Source organism: Gorilla gorilla, chromosome 6, assembly GCF_029281585.2.
Source record: "Gorilla gorilla gorilla isolate KB3781 chromosome 6, NHGRI_mGorGor1-v2.1_pri, whole genome shotgun sequence".
NCBI classification, from domain to species: domain Eukaryota; kingdom Metazoa; phylum Chordata; class Mammalia; order Primates; family Hominidae; genus Gorilla; species Gorilla gorilla.
Genome location: NC_073230.2, coordinates 65,269,562 through 65,287,108, shown reverse-complemented (window position 1 = coordinate 65,287,108; position 17,547 = coordinate 65,269,562). Strand labels below are relative to the sequence as shown.

General features: G+C 47.0%; 1 pseudogene; it reads right to left on the bottom strand.

The window, feature by feature from the left end:
- Positions 1-14,459: 14,459 nt before the first annotated feature.
- Positions 14,460-15,831, bottom strand: LOC101150235 (suppressor APC domain-containing protein 2-like; annotated as a pseudogene).
- Positions 15,832-17,547: the final 1,716 nt, after the last annotated feature.

Genomic DNA, 17,547 nt, shown 5'->3' with positions numbered 1-17,547 from the left:
AGCAGCCCCCAGGCCAGCCCTGCCCAGTGTTTCCATCAGTGTGGCATGAAAAAAGGACCCTGTACTCAGTCAAAAACTGAGCCCTGACCTGCCCACCCACCCTGCCCACGAGGGACTCTGACTTCAGGCAGAGGCAGGTAGAAGAGCTGTCAACTTCTGTGATTCTATCCCAGGGCCCACAAGGGCCTCAGGAGACCCAAAAGGAGCTGAGCTGGGGGAGTCAGGGAGGGGCCTGCTGAGTGAAGGGCAGTGTGGGCCTGGGCGTGAGTCGGCACTAAGAGCACATGGCCTGGCTCCCACTGGAGAGGAGGCAGCAGGGGAGAGTCCTGCAGAGCCCTCACACACTCCACTCAGCTCCCAGGTACATGTAGTGCCCATAAGCCTCCCAGGAGACCCAGGAATGGTTCTTTCTTGGTCAAGAAAAGAGGCAACCCCACCCATACCTACACAGGCACTGATGCCCACACACATCAGAGAACAAAGCTTTTGTGCCCAGGGTGGGGCAAAGGGGGAATATCCCCTCCTTCCCCCTGTGGATCCCATAACACTCGCTCCTCCTGGTGCCCCACCCCCACCCCACAGGGTGCTGACTACAACCAAAGTGCCCCATGGAAAGAACAGCCCATGGATGGAGCCCAAGAGGCACTATGTCCTGAATGGGCCATGCTGGGTCTAAGGTGATATTTCCCAATCACAGAGTCTCTAACTTTGCCACCCACTGGCCCTGTGCTTCCATTTCCCTTGGTGGCACAGGGTAACAATCCCACTCTGAAGGCTGGGGACCCAAAGAGGCCACCACCCCCAGTTAAATGTCTGCATTGTGAAAGCGGGGGCAAGAGACATTCCCTGCCTTGGGTCTCTTGCCTTGGGACTGATGTGCATCAGGCCACGGCCAGTCCAGCCTGCTGGAGAGGGCTGTGTTCCCTGTGCTCTGTGTGGGGAATGGTGCTCACAGTTCTGGGTCACTACTAGTAACTACCCCAAAACACAGGGGCAGGCATGCTCCATTACATAAGCCTTCAGTCAATCCCAGTGAAAAAGCATCAAATTCCCTCATGTCTGAAGCTGGCCGCCCCAAGGCATTTGGGTTTTGGGGTGAGATAAGGATCTGGAGTCAGCAATCAAGTGTTCTGGTTTTGGAAACACATGAAGTTCTCTGCAGCTCTCCGAAGTACAGGACATGGTGCCAGGTCTGTGCTTTAAAAAAGCCTAAGAGGAGGGGGTGCCTGGGAGGAACTCTGAAGCCAAGGGTAAGGGTTTCACCTTTCCTACCTCCCCACCAGAAACATTCCACAAAGTCTCATGACAAACTCAGAATAGGGAAAGAAAAAAAAAAGGAGGCAGGGTGCACGAAAGTGGAGGGGAGGAAGTGAGTAATAAGACATTACAGGGGATCATCTGGCCCAATCCTGAAACACCCCGGCCATATCATGCCCTATCAGTCCTCTCAGACAGCTGAGGTATCTGAGGTCTGGAGGAGGCACCCAGAGCCTGGACAGGCAGCTGGCAGCCTGCAGCCCCCAAGGTCCAGGCAGATTCTACCACAAGCCTGAGCCAGAGGCAGCGGGATCCCCTAGTTCATTCACTTGGAAATCACTCAGGTTGGCTGGGCCACTGGCCCTCCCCAAACCCTCCCCTCCCACTTATCAGGCGACAGCCTTCCTGAGAAGCTGCCAGGCTAGGGATGAGGATGCCTCGGTCCCCCTAGGAATTGGCTGTCCCCAGGAGGCAGGTGCCCTGCAGCCACACACCAGGCCACTGCTCTCTGCTTACTGCGTGGAGCCTGGGGCACATGTAAGGAGCAGGTGGCACGCGGAGCGCATAGTCTGGCTTGGCTGGGGACTGTAGGCACTGCACCTTGGGGACCATGGTACCCCTACAGGTTGAGGTTGGTGCACCCTTACTCCTGCTGGCCCCACAAACCCTCCTAGAAGACCCACCATGTCCCACCTGACCTTGACAGCCAGCGGCTCCACAGCCCTGGGACATTGGCCCACTCCCCTCCTCTTTGTGTTCTGCATACCTGGGGAAAGACCTATTAGCTCGCCAGGTATGAAAGCAGGATGGGGGCAGTGGTGACGCTAGAGGGTGTCACGTTGTCATGCTGGGCACTGGGGGCTGGACATGAGCTCATGCACTCACACCCACCCTCCAAAGTCCAGCCTCTCGCTTTTGCCAAAGCTGGCCAGGAACTGGGGCCTTGGGGCAGAGGGAACAGATGTCTCCGTGCCGGCTCCTTGCAGCATCCTCGCAGTTGGGTGTCACTTCTGCCGCTGCAGGTGCTACATCAAACGCTGTGCCCAGGTGACTCCAGCTGCGATCCTCAGGAAGCAGGGACAGCAAAACCGGGCATTGGCCCCACAGTGCCACTCACACCTGGTGACCACTTTCCACCCAGGCACCCGTTCCATGTCCTCGAAGCCTCAACCCGCTGAACCTGGGCCTTTGCCTTGTGCAGGCTGAGTAGCTGAGTCTTTCTTCACCTGCCATTCTCCAGGAGCTCCGAGGAGGCGCTGGCCACAGCAGCCACAGCGAGGCAGAGCGCAATGGTGCAGGCCGAGGTGCCCAAGGTGGAGAGGGGACCTTAGCGTCTTCAACTAGTGCCCTCAACTACCAGCGGGCATGCTCCCCCCAGGCCCGTCTATGGCACCTGCAGAAGGAGGGTTATGAGAAGCAGGCTGCTCATCATAACTCCAGTTCTGGGCCCCCTGGATGTGGGATAGAGGGGGACAGGCAGAGCTGGGATGTGACTGTGATGGGGATGGGTCTGTCAAGGGCTGGCTGGGAGCTCCAGCCTCCTCTCTTCTTAGTAGGGGGTCTGAGGCCCATCTGCAGCCTCTTTGACTCCTTTTATTCTGCAGAACACCCAGACTCCAGCCTTCTCATGGGAATCATAAGATGCACGAGGCCCAGGGTTCTTTCGGCCTCTTCCCAACCATGGTCTTTGTATTTCCCCCATATATTTGGAGGACAGGAGGCCCTTATTATGAACTCAAATTCCACCCACCTTATAGTTGGTCCTGGGATTTGTCCTGTTGGTCAGAATCTAAGAGGATGGCTCCTTACCTAGAAGAGGCCATTGGGCATCTCATCTCACATTCCGTGGACATGACCTGCTATGATGTCCATCTACTTTGAAGGAGTGTCTAACTCCTTGAATAGAATTGAGGCCCAGAGATCTGTATGCTGTAGTCATTGAATTATGCCAAGGTTCTAGCAAAGTAACCACACAAAGTTAATTGCTTAATATTTCTGTGTTAAATGAATGAATGCCAACCAGAACCTGCTTAGATATGAGTGGGCAAGGGACCCCTGTCTCCAGCACCCAGGGACCCCTAAGCTGTCTATATAAAGGATGACGACTAGCTAGAAAAAAAATCCTTCACACTTTCTTTAAAATGGAAAACATTATTAATTTGTCTTAATGAATAAAACAGATTTGCTTTCTATGTGCTGTTTTAAATACAATGTAAAAAATGTGGCAAAGCCTTTAACAACTGTTCACACTTTAGTCAACATCAGATAATTCATACTAGAAGATCACTATACATGTAATGGATGTAGATAGAGTTTTATCTTAAATATAAACCTTAGAAATAACCAGAATTCATAAAGAATTCTTCCATAGGGAAACTTTTCAAATGCAATAAGTGTGAGGGAGTATTCAAAAATCAAGTCTAAATAAACCTCAGAGAATTCCCACGAGAAAGTACAAAGGCACTATAATTTTCAAACTTTACATTAGACAAGAATATTTAATATAGAGAATAATCTAAAGTTAAAACAATTAGATAATTTACTGGTTTGTATTTTCGCAAGAGGCAAGGACTATGATATTTGGACAGGTATAATTATATTTCAATGGATACTTGCTTTGTATTGTCATTATTTGAGATTATTTAAGGAACATCTACTATTGATGTAATTCAACTCTTAAATCGGTTGTCACTATGCCTACATTCCTAGTGTTTATATGAAAACACTATAAACAATGTGACCTATTGTTGCTGCATCAGAGCTGGGAGAGGCCATTCTATATGAATTTCTCCATGGAAATTCATGGCAAATGTAAAATTAAAAAATAAAAATTGAAAAAAAAGCTGCTGGATCACACCTGTAATCCCAGCACTTTGGGAAGCCAAGCAGGGTGGATCACCTGAGGTCAGGAATTTGAGAGCAGCCTGGCCAACATGGTGAAGCCCCGTCTCTACTAAAAATACAAAAAAAAAAAAATAGCCAGGTGTGGTGGTGGGTACCTGTAGTCCCAGCTACTGGGGAGGCTGAGGCAGGAAAATTGCTTGAACCCGGGAGGTAGAGGTTGCAGTGAGCAGAGATTGTACCATTGCACTCCAGCCCAGGCAACAAGAGCGAAACTCCATCTCAAAAAAAAAAAAAAATTAAAGAGAGATGCTGTTTGTGGTTTACTTACTCTGCATGAGGTAGGTATACTGGGAATTATTCTTCTCTATTAAAGGAAGAGTGAAAAATTCTGAATTTTTGAAATAAATAATTTTACCAATCATCTCTCCTTAAGGGATAAAAAGGCTGGGCAGTTTATTAAAATACCAGTGTATTATAGTAAAAGGTTAAAGTCTTAAATATTATTCAGTGTGATAATTTTTTTTTAATTACAGATACAGAGAACGCCTCCATGAAAGGTTTTAAATGTATTTTAAATCAATGTTTCCTAAATAACCTTCATCTTTAAAAACAGACAAAGGAAGTAGTATCAAGATAATTTCATCAGAGAAAAAAATACTGCTTATTCAATGTTTGTGACTGTATTTTGACCAAGAAGACTATAATGGATTTTGGAATGCCTTACTTAGACTATGTGTTAACTTAGTTTTAATTAATAAACTAAATGTTTTTCAGTGTTTTAACACTGATATGCAATAAATGAAATGTTATCCTGCCACAAATGTTAAACTATTTCACTTTAATCAAGATTGGGGGCAACAGATGGTAACAATATACTATTGGGTAATACAGTGAAATGACATATTTAGTAATGATTTGTTCAGAGAACTTAAATAATATGGAGACTATTGTCAAAAGTTCTACTTCATATTTTTTTAACTTTTTGGTAACTACAGGAAGATTATGTCAGTTATGATAAAGATCAGAAAAATACAAAAATTAGCTGGGTGTGGTGGCGTGTGCCTGTAATCCCAGCTACTTGGGAGGCTGAGGCAGGAGAATCACTTGAACCCAGGTGGCAGAGGTTGCAGTGAGCCAAGATCGCGCCACTGCACTCCAGCCTGGATGACAGAGACTCCGTCTCAAAAAAAAAAATTACTGAATATTTTTCTTTGCACATTTCCTGTACATGGGCCAACTGAACACATAAAGATTTTTGTGCTTTGGTTTACATTGAATGCAATATACAGATATATTAGGCTAAAAATAAACTATACGTGTAAGAGAAATATAGAGGAGGAAATTGTGTGTGTATGTATGTATGTGTGTATGTATTCTTTAAATTGAAAAGGAAATTGTGGACCAAAAAGATAGTGTTGGAAGAGTTGACAATTTGCTAGCAAATCAGGAACCTCACAAATGCTTCAAGCAAAATGAGTTTCTCTACTGTACACTGAGCTTATTTTTCCCAAATCTCAGGTCTCCTGGGTTCAGAATCTTCCTTATATATATATATTTTTTTTTTGTTTAGTCGCCTATTATTCACATGAGAACAAATATATAATTTTTTGTTCCAAAGTTTATGAAATATTTTTATGTTATCTGCTCAGTGATTTTAAAAATGTTTTCATAAAACTGAATGTTGCTCAGAAGTTTCTTTGAAGATTTAATTCTACAGTGAGTGAGCGTATTACATTTTATTTCACTATTGCATTCCATTTTCTCCCTTACCGATTGGAGAAAAAACTATTTAAGTCAAAATTTTCTTTAGTTAATTGTTCCTTCTATTTATGTTAAGTGACAGCATACAATTTTAAAAATGTTACCAGGCTGATTTTTTTTCCGGTGGAAATTTATGAGGTTTTATAAGTTATGAAGTTGTTTTAATGTTTATATAAAGTAAACAAATATAGAGGACAGTGCTGTGTGTGTAGCAGGTACTCAACATTTAAGAGAAAACTGTTTCTTTTTTTTTTTCTTTTTTTTTTTTCTTTTTTGAGACAGACTCTCATTCTGTCACCCAGGCTGGAGTACAGTGGCGCAATCTTGGCTCACTGCAACCTCCGCCTCCTGGGTTCAAGTGATTCTCCTTCCTCAGCCTCCCAAGTAGCTGGGACTATAGGCACATGCCACCAAGCCAGGCTAATTTTTTGTATTTTTAGTAGATACGGGGTTTCACCGTGATAGCCAGGATGGTCTCGATCTCCTGACCTCGTGATCTGCCCATTTCGGCCTCCCAATGTGCTGGGATTACAGGCATGAGCCACCGCACCCGGCAGAGAAAACTGTTTCTATTGGAGTAATATTACATCTTTCAGGTAAGAGACTGAAACATTTAGAGTGAAGAAATAGCATTGATTGTGCATGTGGAGAGAGGACACCTGCTCTTCAACTGAACTGACTGAATTTAGAAAAGAAAATTCTGCTTGTTTTATTTTATAATTATCTCCAGTTCCTCATTCCCTCTTTATTTTTATCCCCAGTTACATATGCATCAAAGCCATTTTCTTGTCTGTCTTATAGTTACAGCTTTGTCACTGCTCTCCTTACCCCATGGAATCTCACACAAGGCATTTTCAGTTCTGATGAATAGTTTGGAATTTTTGCAATGCAATGATAAATGGTTTTCTACTGAAGAGTTTGAGGCCACTTATAGGTTTTAAATAGCACATTCTGATCACTTAATTGAGGTAAGAGAAAAGTAATGCAATAGTCCAGAGGATCAGATCACTTTCACATTTGGATAACCAACACCGAAGTCCACTAAAAACCATTCAGACACCTGTGTCTCTGACTGCATCTTCTGTGGGCCAATATCCTTGCTGGAGAAGACACACAATACGCACCCAGATACTGGTTCTCCAAGTGATTTCCCTGAGCAAGCAGCATTGGAAACACCTGAGAACTTGTAGAAAAAGAATATTCTTGAGCCATAGACAAGAACTACGGAGCGAGTAACACGAAGGAGAGCCCAGTAATCTGTGATATTTCAAACCCCCCAAGTGATCCAGACGCACCTCAGGGTCTCAGCTGGACTATACCCACCATTTTGAGAAAGAAAAAAAATGTCTCTTCTGACTGGCATTCCCAGATATAGTGCTCTGTTCTCCAGGTGACACAGTGTGCATTTTAACACTTATTTCTCTCACCTATTTCATCAATTTTGTTTATGGAGGGCAGAAGGATTCCATCTATTCAAGCAACACCAGGATTAGGATATGCACTGTTCTTTGCAATACAGCTTATTTAGACATGGATTTCTAAATGTTCACAAAGCCCTCTAAAGACCACGTAGCAGTCATGTGACCTGGCTCCAACAAACTCAACTACAATCTCAATTAAAATCTCATCAGCCCAGGGACCAAATAGGAGAAAGTATTTATCTTTCAAAACTATCCTATGATGAGTGGCAGATGTGTTTACTCCTTCGTCTTCAGGGACACAAACATAAGGCTGCACAGATCTTAAAGAATCTGAAAAACATGATCATCACCCAAAGAAACTAATAAAGCTGTAGTAAAAATCTGCAAAGAAATGGAGGTCTCAGAATTGACTGACAAAGAATTGAAAATAATCATCAAGAAATTTCAATAAGATGCAAAAGAACACTGACAGAGTACTAAAAATGTTATGAAACAACACAGAAACAAAATGAGAATTACAATAAAGAAATAGGCTGATCATGGTGGCTTATACTTGTGATAATTGCAATTTGGGAGGCTAAGGCTGGAGGATTGCGTGGGACCAAGAATTTAAGATTAACCTGGCCAACATAACAAGACCCCAACTATATTAAAAATTATTTTAATAGATAAATAGAAACCATAAAAAACAACCAAACAGAAATCCTGCAACTGAAATAAACAATGGCAGAACGGGAAACATGTAATAGAAATGTTTAACAGGAGACTCAATCCTAAAGAAGAAAAATTCAGCAAATTCCAAAACAGGCTATTTAAAAGTAACCAATATATAACCAAGTGAACAAATATACACATTTCAGAAATTTCAGAAAAAGGGAGAAAGAGGAAAAGAGCTTTAAATATGTAATGTCTTAAACCTTTCCAAATCTAGAAAATAATGTGAACATCCAGTTTTATGAAGCTCCAAATACCTTCAGCAAGAAGAACCTAATAAAGATTGCCCTTGGACACATTATGATTGTCAAAATACAGAGATAAAGCACAAACCTTGAAAACAGCAAGCGATAAATTCTTCACATAGAAGGAAACCTTTATAATGGTATCAGTGGATTTTTCAGCAGAAACCTTGCAAGCAAACTGGGAGACCATATATTCAAAATGCTGAAAGATGAAAAAAACCTGACAGTTAAGAAGAGTATATCCAACAAGGCTCTTTAGAAATAATAGAGATCAAGACATTCTAACATTCCAAGACAAAAAAGAGGGTGAGGGAATTTATCACACCTCAATCTGTTCTGCAAGAAATGCTGAAAGGAAGTCTTCACATTGATATGATCGAAGGCTAATAATACCAAAAATATTGAGGTATAAATGTCACTGAAAATGGTAAATAAACAGTGAAATTTAGAATACTCTAATACTGTAGTGGTTTTGCATAAGTCACTTTGACCTTTAGTGTAAGATTTATAAAAAATATTAAAAATAAAATAGCTACAATAATTTGTTAATGGACACACAACATAAAAAGTTGTGAAGTGTGACATACATAATATAAAATGTGTGAAAGGGAGAAAATTTGTAAAGTTTTTCTATGCATAGAAGTTAAATTGTCATCATCTTAAACAAGGTTGTTAAGATACAAGATGTTTTATGTAAGTCTCATGATAACCACCAGGAAAAAAAACTGTAGTAGATACACAGAAGAAAAAGAGAAAGTAATTAAAGCATATAAAAACAACAAAAATGAAACAAAAATTTAAGCTTGGGTGGTGGCTCATGCCTATAATCTCAGCACTTTGGGAGGCCAAGGTGGGAGAATCATGTGGCAGCCACAACTAAGGGCTGTGTTGGGTGTCTGCCATAGAATCCCTGTACATCAGGTGCCTAATAAGTGCTGAGGCAGGTGAGGCTCCTGGGCAGATGGGTGGGTGACCTATAGACCTTCTTGCACCTCAGCGAGCACCTCCAACAACAAATGGGCCAGGCCTCCACTTTTCTTTCTATCGGTCCCATCTCATTTGACTTGCCCAGTCACTGTGCAGTTGTCACTATTCATGTCCCATATCCACTGCCTGCATGTGGACACGGAAGGCTGGGGGTGAAGAAACTCATCGAGGTCACACAGTTGGTGAAACATGGAGCTAGGATAAGACCCACATCACTGGACTCTAGTCAGGGAATGGCTGGAGTGAGACAGCTGGTGCCAGAGGCATGGCTTGACCCTGCCCTGCCCTGAAGAGCAGAGCTGCTCCCCCCTTCCATCAGTCAACTGCTTTGCCAGCAGCTGGGGATTGCAATGCCTCAGAAGAGTGTGCAGCTGGAACCAAAATGCCCAGGCAAGGGCAGTGTGGCTATGCCATGGGCCTGTTACTGGGGAGCATAAGCACCCCCCTCAGTGGGTGCAGTGGAGGCTGGCAGCTGTGAAACATTGTAACCCACTTGCCATCTGCCTTCCTCAAAAACAGGGTGGATTCTTTGGGAGGCCGAGGCGGGTGGATCACCTGAGGTCCGGAGTTTGAGTCCAGCCTGACCAACATGGAGAAACCCCGTCTCTACTAAAAATACAAAATTAGCCTGGCGTGGTGGCACATGCCTGTAATCCCAGCTACTCCGGGGGCTGAGGTAGGAGAACGGCTTGAACCCGGGAGACAGAGGTTGCTGTGAGCCGAGATCTCACCATTGCACTGCAGCCTGGACAACAAGAGGGAAACTCCATCTCAAAAAAAAAAAAAACAGGGTGGATTCCACTGTTGGGGTGCATGAAAGTACCTGGTCTCCACACTTCTTCCTTGGCCTTGTGGCAGCAATAGCAGTGGCAGTAGTGACTGTGGCAGGAACCCCAGGGTGGACCATTGGCCTTTGGGGCCAGGCTCTCGGAAGAATGCTGGACCACAGCCGAAATGCTCACGCAGGGGCAGGTCAGCTGCACTGTGGACTCGACACTGGGGAAGGCAGGTGTTGTCTAGCAGGACCCAGTCATCTCACAGATCTCTGAGGCTCAGTTTATTTTTCTTCAATCATTCGTCTGAAATATTGTCTTCAGATTGGTTAATTTCTAGGGCTCTGTCTTTAAGTTTATTTCTTCTGTTTCTAATCAGATGATCCTCTCAATAGTACTTTTTTATTATCATCTTTCTATTTGGTTTTTTTATAATTTCCATTTCTCTTCTGAGATTCCACATTTGCCCAATCATTATGAGAATATTTTTCTTTACCTCCATGACCATATTTATAATAGCTGCTTTCCAATTGTTGTCATCTTATTACAACACCTTGGACATCTTTGAGCTAGCTTCTGATGCCTGTTTTACTTTTAATCTTGTATATGAATTACATTATCCTGCTTTTTTCACACATCTCATGAATTTTAAAATTATATGCTAGAAACTATAAATGACAGATAGACACTCTAGATTCTGTTATGCTTTTTGAGGAGTATTGTTATTTTTCTAGAAGAAACTTAATTTGACTAAACTCAACTCCAATCCCTAACTCCCCTACAGTGGACAAAGCTGAAATTCTCATTCACTTCTTACCCATACATGTATTCTACCATATGTATTACACATAAATATATTTCTATATAATTACACATTTTATCAAAAATGTATTACTTTTCCTGTGAGAGTCTTGTTAAACAAGCTAGGAAGCCAGAAATTCAGTTTTGTTTGCTTTTTGATTTTTTTAATGAATGGAATTAGGTACTATGCACGCTTTTTAATTTGGTTTCTTTTATGCAGCATTATGATATTCATTCATACCATGGTATGTATGTATAGTTTTTTTTTTTAGCAAGGAAACATTTGGTAATCTGACATGAAACTGTAAAGGTGGTTTGAAGTTAGAGTTATTCTTTAACATCCATTTTGTTGACAAGGACTGAGAGGAGGCAATTCACCTGAGCAAAAGTTACCTAAGAAAATGAGCTCACTCATTCTAAACTTCAGAACCCCGCTGTGGCTACTCTGCTCTTTTCAGGAATTAGGTACATTTATTTTTCTCCCAGTGGCTCTCCTTTCTAACAATCGCAGGGTCAGGGCCATCCTGCTTCTACAGGTAACATGACAATTATGGGCCTGACGGAGATAAACTGACAGCATCCCTTCCTTATAACCATGGCTCAGGGACCACAATTCACACACAGACTCACTCCAAGACTCAGCTAGGTGAGCGTCTGTTTCTCAGCTTCATTACCAGTGAGGATCAAGACTCAGGTGGACGATGTCTGTAATTCTCTCATGATTTGTTCTTACATCTCACTGAATTATAACTAGTCAGTACATGTTTCTAGATGAAATATTAATATTATGAATATACAAATATATAGATTTGTGGAAGAAAATTTGACATTATGTAATTATATTTGAATTTGAATTTTGACTATTTTCCATTTTAATAAAGTAGTACAAATTATTTTATGCATTTATGCAAATCTTTACATTTTAAGACACTACAAATCTGCACTGATTCAGAGTGATGTAATTATACTACTTCAGGTTTATTTAAATTTGGAGATGCTGTAGTGTATTTCTAATACTTAAGGACGATTTGAACGATCATGTGATAAAACAAGATTTTTTTTCATATTTCCAGAAATCTTTTTTATTTCTTTAGATATATAAAACACTGTTACTTTATATTCTCTCTGATAATTCCAGTATCTGTGTCTACAGAGTCTACCTGTTGTTTCTGCTGGGTCTCATAGTGTATTGTTTTCTTGTGGTGTTTATGAATTTTAAAACTGGAGATCACATTTTCTTTTCTTTTCTTTTTCCTTTCTTCTTTCTTTTCTTTTTTCTTTTCTTTTCTTTTTTTTTTTTTTTTTTTTTTTTTTGTAGATATGGGGGGGTCTCTCACTATATTGGCCAGGCTGGCCTCGAACTCCTGGCCTCAGGTGCTGGGATTCCAGGCGTGAGCCACCGCGGCCGACTGAGATATTCATTTTCCTTGGAACCTGATCAACACAAAATCCTGAGGCCTAGTGTGGTTGTTTCCTCTGGGGCTCATTCTCAACCAGGGACACTTCTGCCTCCAGGGACACATTGTGACATCCTGAGACAGTTCTAGGTGTCATAACTGTGTGTGCATGCACGTGTATGTACCCGCGCATGCTACTGGCACCTCATGGATAGAGGCCAGGGATGCTGCTCACATCTTGCAAGGAGACTGACCCACCCAGCGTCACTAGGGCGGGCTCCAGGCAGGGTCCGCATGTGCCTCTGCCAGCCACCTAGACTATGCCAGCCGGGGCCACTTTAAATTCTCCCCTCGTGGTCTCTAGGGCCACACACTAGCCTGATTGCAAGCTGTAAACTTGGATGACCCATATTTTTTTCACCTTGCATGGAACACCAAGGCTGAGAGGCAGTTTTCCGGGAGGTGCCAGCCTGTCTCACATTTCTGCTTTAGCTGCGGGGTCCAGCTCTATGTGGGCGGTCTCCTGATGAAGTCACCCTGGGACAGGCACTGTTCTGTCTTCTGCTTCCAGTCCTGTAAAGATGCCCGGATCCCCCAGGGCATGGCAGGCACCCTCAAAGGCAGATGTGGGGAGGCCCTGGTGGGCAGACCCCAGCCTGCTGATGTCGGGGGGCTTCTCCCGGCTGCCGCTGGCCCATCCACTGCACTGCAGTCCACCTGGTGCTGGCGCTGTGGGACACAGGCCTTCAGGACCCGCTCCCTTTCCCACCCAGGAGGGTTGAGGCCTGGCGTGCTTATGTCCTCTGGAAGCCTCCCTCCCATCCTCAGAGTAGGAAAACAGCTGCACGCTGGTCTGGCTTGGGCCTGTCCTGGGACACCTCTGCAGCCCGGGTGCAGCAGGAGATGTGGCTCTGTGGGGTTGCTGTGGGCAGGTTATCGTGGAGCTGGGTTCCAGAAGGGAGTTGCCGCGCTGGCTGCCAGGACCCCTCCTCTGAGACAGGGGTGCCTTGTGGGACAGTGCACCAAAGTGCCCTGGACACGAGGGGATCCTGCGCCCCACACACACTGACCCTGCATCGGGGGCCCTGCGCCCCACACACCCTGACCCTGCATCGGGGGCCCTGCGCCCCACACACACTGACCCTGCATCGTGGGCCCTGCGTCCCACACACCCTGACCCTGCATCGTGGGCCCTGCGTCCCACACACACTGACCCCGCATCAGGGACCCTGTGCACCCCCCCCCCCCACACACACACACACACACACTGAACCTGTACTGGGGGCCCTGGGCTGCAGAAGCCATCCGTGATATTGCCGTGCCCCTGGATCTGGTGGCACTGGGGGCCCTCCAGGCTGGGCTGAGCATGAGGCCCCCACCAGTGCGTACCCCAGCACCAGCGGGAGTGGGCCTGGGCACAGGGGCAGGGAGTGACACCCAAGGGGACCTGTCCCAGACTCCTCCTGTACCTTGGCTGGGTTCTCCTTTTCCTTGGCTGAGAGAAGTGGTTCCTCCTGGATGAAACCTGGGATCAGGCTGAGCGTGGGAGGAAAGCGGGGTGAGCAGGACCCCAGACCTTGAGAATCCTGAGTGAGGGGGTGACAGACTCTCCCTATGACACGCCTGGAAAGTGGGGGCCCAGGCACCTGGGGACACGGCCCTCCTGGGGAGCCAGGTTCACAGGTTGTTTTGTGGGACACAACGTGGGGCAGCGTCCTGGCCAGGATGAGGAAGACCATCACCGCGGGGTCTGCGGGAGGCACAAGCAGGCCAAGCTCTCGTCCACCCGGCTCCGGGATCTGCTGCAGCCAGAGTCTCTCAGCCTTGGCCAGGACCTGAAGTCCGACCGCCATCCCTGGAGCTTCCCTGCCAGGCGAGCAACCCCCGCTTAGAGGCCTTCCCCATCCCCTCCATCTGCTCCCGTCCGAGCGACAGCCTCCTTGTCCTGGTGCCCTGGTTCCCTGGTTGAGGTGGGGATAAGCTGCCCTTGGACCCCCCCAGGTCTGGGGCGCAGCCTCAGCGCCGCATCTGTGCCGTCTAGCGCCCTCTGCTGGCCGTTATCGGAAGTGCAGCCTGGCGTGAGCAGTGCCTTTCCCTGGAGATGGGACCCAGGGCAGCACCGATGGAAACCGGGCGACCAGAGATCTGGTAACTGGTGGAGGGGTCCCTCACTGTCCACTGACAGCGGCAGTAGTAGCTGCGGACTATGCGGACTCAAGAGAGCCTCAGCCCATGTCAGCACCGGAAGCCAAAACCGAGTCAAGGGCTCGGTGTGGGGGCCAGACGGGGACAGGCCCGGGGAGCCTGGATGGCAAGGGGTACAGGAAGGCGCCCATTCCGGGACTGCCTGGGCCTGCCGGGGATCTCCAGCCAGAGAGGTTGGGTGCGACAGAGTGCTCGCTCCGAAGGGCTGAGTGCCAGGCTGGCCCTGTGGGCCGGCTCAGCCCACACCAGCAAGATGAAGGTGGGGTCCAGAGGCCCCCCCGTCCTGCTGGCTCAGGGCGCGGGCCTCAAACAGCTGCTTAATGAGCGCTGACTTCTCCTGCTCCAGCTGCGTGATGCACTCACTCTTCTCGGTCGCCTCCTGGGTAAGGAGTCAGTTCTGCTCCTTCAGCATGAGGATGGTCTGCTGCTGACAGCCCGGGGACGAGGTTGACCCTAGGGCAGAGCAGGGGGCCCGGAGGAGGACGTGGGCAGGGCCCAGCTGGCACAGGCCGCAGCCAGCAGCTCCCCCAGGCACCCGGTCACCTCCTGTACCTTGGACAGTAGCCGCCCCAGTGGGCGGGGGCTCCCCGTGGCCCCAAAGTCGGCGCTGGCTCTGCTCTGGCCCAGGCGGCACTGGCGCTCCTGCACCCGTTGCAGCTGCTGCTGGTACCAATCACGGCCCCGCGCCATCATCTCCAAACCCTGCAGCAGCACCTCCTTCTCCTGCTCCAGCTCCTTCATCTGCTTCAGCAGGCCGCAGTCCACGCCGCTGGTGATGGTGTGCCTCTGACGTTCTCCTCGGGCGCTGGGGGCCCGCGGGGCATCCCCTGAGTCTGCCTCCAAGGCCCTGCAGGCCGCTGCACCTGCGTCCGCGCTGGGGCTCTGTTCCAGGGCCGCGCTCTGAGACCGCTCCGGTTCCACGGGGCAGGGCGCCGCCTCGGCGGGGGCGCACAGCTGCTCTGGGCCGCCGGCCGCGCGGGTGGGACAAGCCAGAGAAGCGCGCTCGCCCAGGGGCAGGGGCTTCCTCTCCGGGACCATCCGCGGCTCGTCGGCCGGCGCGAACAGCAGGCGCTGCGGCGGCTGGTTCCCGGGCCAGGCCGGGCTGGGGCGTGGGTGGGGTCCCGGAGGCCGCCGTCGGGGCTCAGCAGCGCGGTGCGCAGGCCGGCCACGAAGCGCTCGAAGGTCAGGTAGCCGCTGGCCGGGGCCACCTCGCGCAGGCTCTCCAGGACCCCGCGGGGCAGCTCCCGCGCGTCGGCGCCCTGCCAGCGGGACTGGATCTCGCGCAGGTGCTCGCAACCGCGCCGCCGGTCGTACAGGATGTGGAACAGCGTGCGCAGGCTCTGCAGGAAGGCGAGCGGCAGCCCGTCTGTGCTGCGCGCGCGGCGGGAGGCATGCGGCTCCGCTGGGCCTTCGTGTCCCGGGCCATGGGCACCCGGGCTCAGTCCACGCGTCCACCTGCGTGCGTCCCCGCGCGGCCCCGTGGCGGGGCCGGCCAGACGCGCTCCCAAGGTTTTTAATATACTTCACATTAAGAAGATTTTAGTAGATGACCATAATAAAATTATGTTTAATCCTATTATACTAATTGCTAATAGGGAGTTTTTTTTACTACCACAAACTATCTGAAAAGAACACCTTCTGCTATGTATCTGCTATATAATTTTTACAGGATACATGAAACTTTGCATGCATGAATGTGATGTTCAGCATGATGTCAGACTGATGTGATATCACAGCCACTCAATGCATTATTATTTTTTTCCAAAATATATCAGGTGATTGCTTTTTCCATTAGCACAAAATCTACTTCAGTTCTGTTCTACAAACACCCATGATTCATTTTTATATATATGTCACAGTTCTGGGTGATGAAAACTAAATGAAGGAATGCAAAAAGTGAAAACTAAATGCTTAATAAAGAAGTGTGTCCTTGATACTATAGGAGCACAGATAATGTGCGCCCTCTACAGATGTGACTGTGCATGTGTGGGTGTTCGATCAACTTAATAATTTTGTTTATCATATAATGATCAGGCTGTAGGTTTAAGAATTTATATGTGATAATCAACATTAATCAAAATAAATGGATGGATTTAAAAATATAATGACGGTGATAATTTTGAATCTGAAGTAACATTGATGATGGAAGTTTTATTGGTTGATTTTTTCAGGTACATAAAATATTTCCTCTTTGCCATTAAAGTGAACACAGTTTCCACTTATGTTATCATTCAAAAGTGCCTTCTTTGCCCAAGCTGTTACTGGAGTCTTGGCCAACATCTTCCTCCTTTTCTCTGGTACCACGACGCTCCTTCTGGATCCTAAGCCCACTGACCTGACCACCAGTCACTTGGCCCTCGTCCACATCATGATGCTGCTCACCATTGTGTTCTTGGTGTCTCCAGACATTTTTGAGTCCCTTCATTTTGACTTCAAGTGTAAGACGCTTTTCTACCTGAGGAGGGTGATGAGGGACCTCTGCGTCTGCACCACCTGCCTCCTGAGCACGCTCTAGGCCATCACCATCAGCCCCAGCACTTCCTGGTTGGTGAGGTTTAAACATAAATTCACAAATCATATTTCATATATTCTTGTCTTCTTATGGTCCCTCAGTTGTCCTGCAGTAGTTACATAATCTTTGACACTGTGGTTTCTTTTAATATGACTCAGACCAGTTTTCTGACACTCAATAAAACTGCGTCATTTCCCCAAGGAAGTCCATCATCTGGAGCCTTATTTTTCTACTCTGTCATTATCCAGAGATGTCGTCTTTGTAGGAATTATGCTGCTCTCCAGTGCATACATGGTGACTCTCTTGTGCAGGCATGAGAGGCCGTCCCAGCACTTTCACAGCACTAGACTCTCCAAGAGTCTCTCCAGAAAAAAGGGCCTCCGAGACCATCTTGCTGTTGGTGAGTTTCTTTGTGGTCATGTACCAGATGGATTTGAGTCTCTCATCCTACTTGATTCTGATATAAACATATGATTCAGTCATCCTGGGTGTCCAGAGGCTTGTGACCAGGGCCTATGCCACTGTGAGCCGTTTGGTGCTAATAAGTTCTGAAAAAAGGATGATTGATATTCTGCAAATGATGAGACAAGTATTGTATATTTTTTTCTGTGAAAATAATTATCTGAAAAG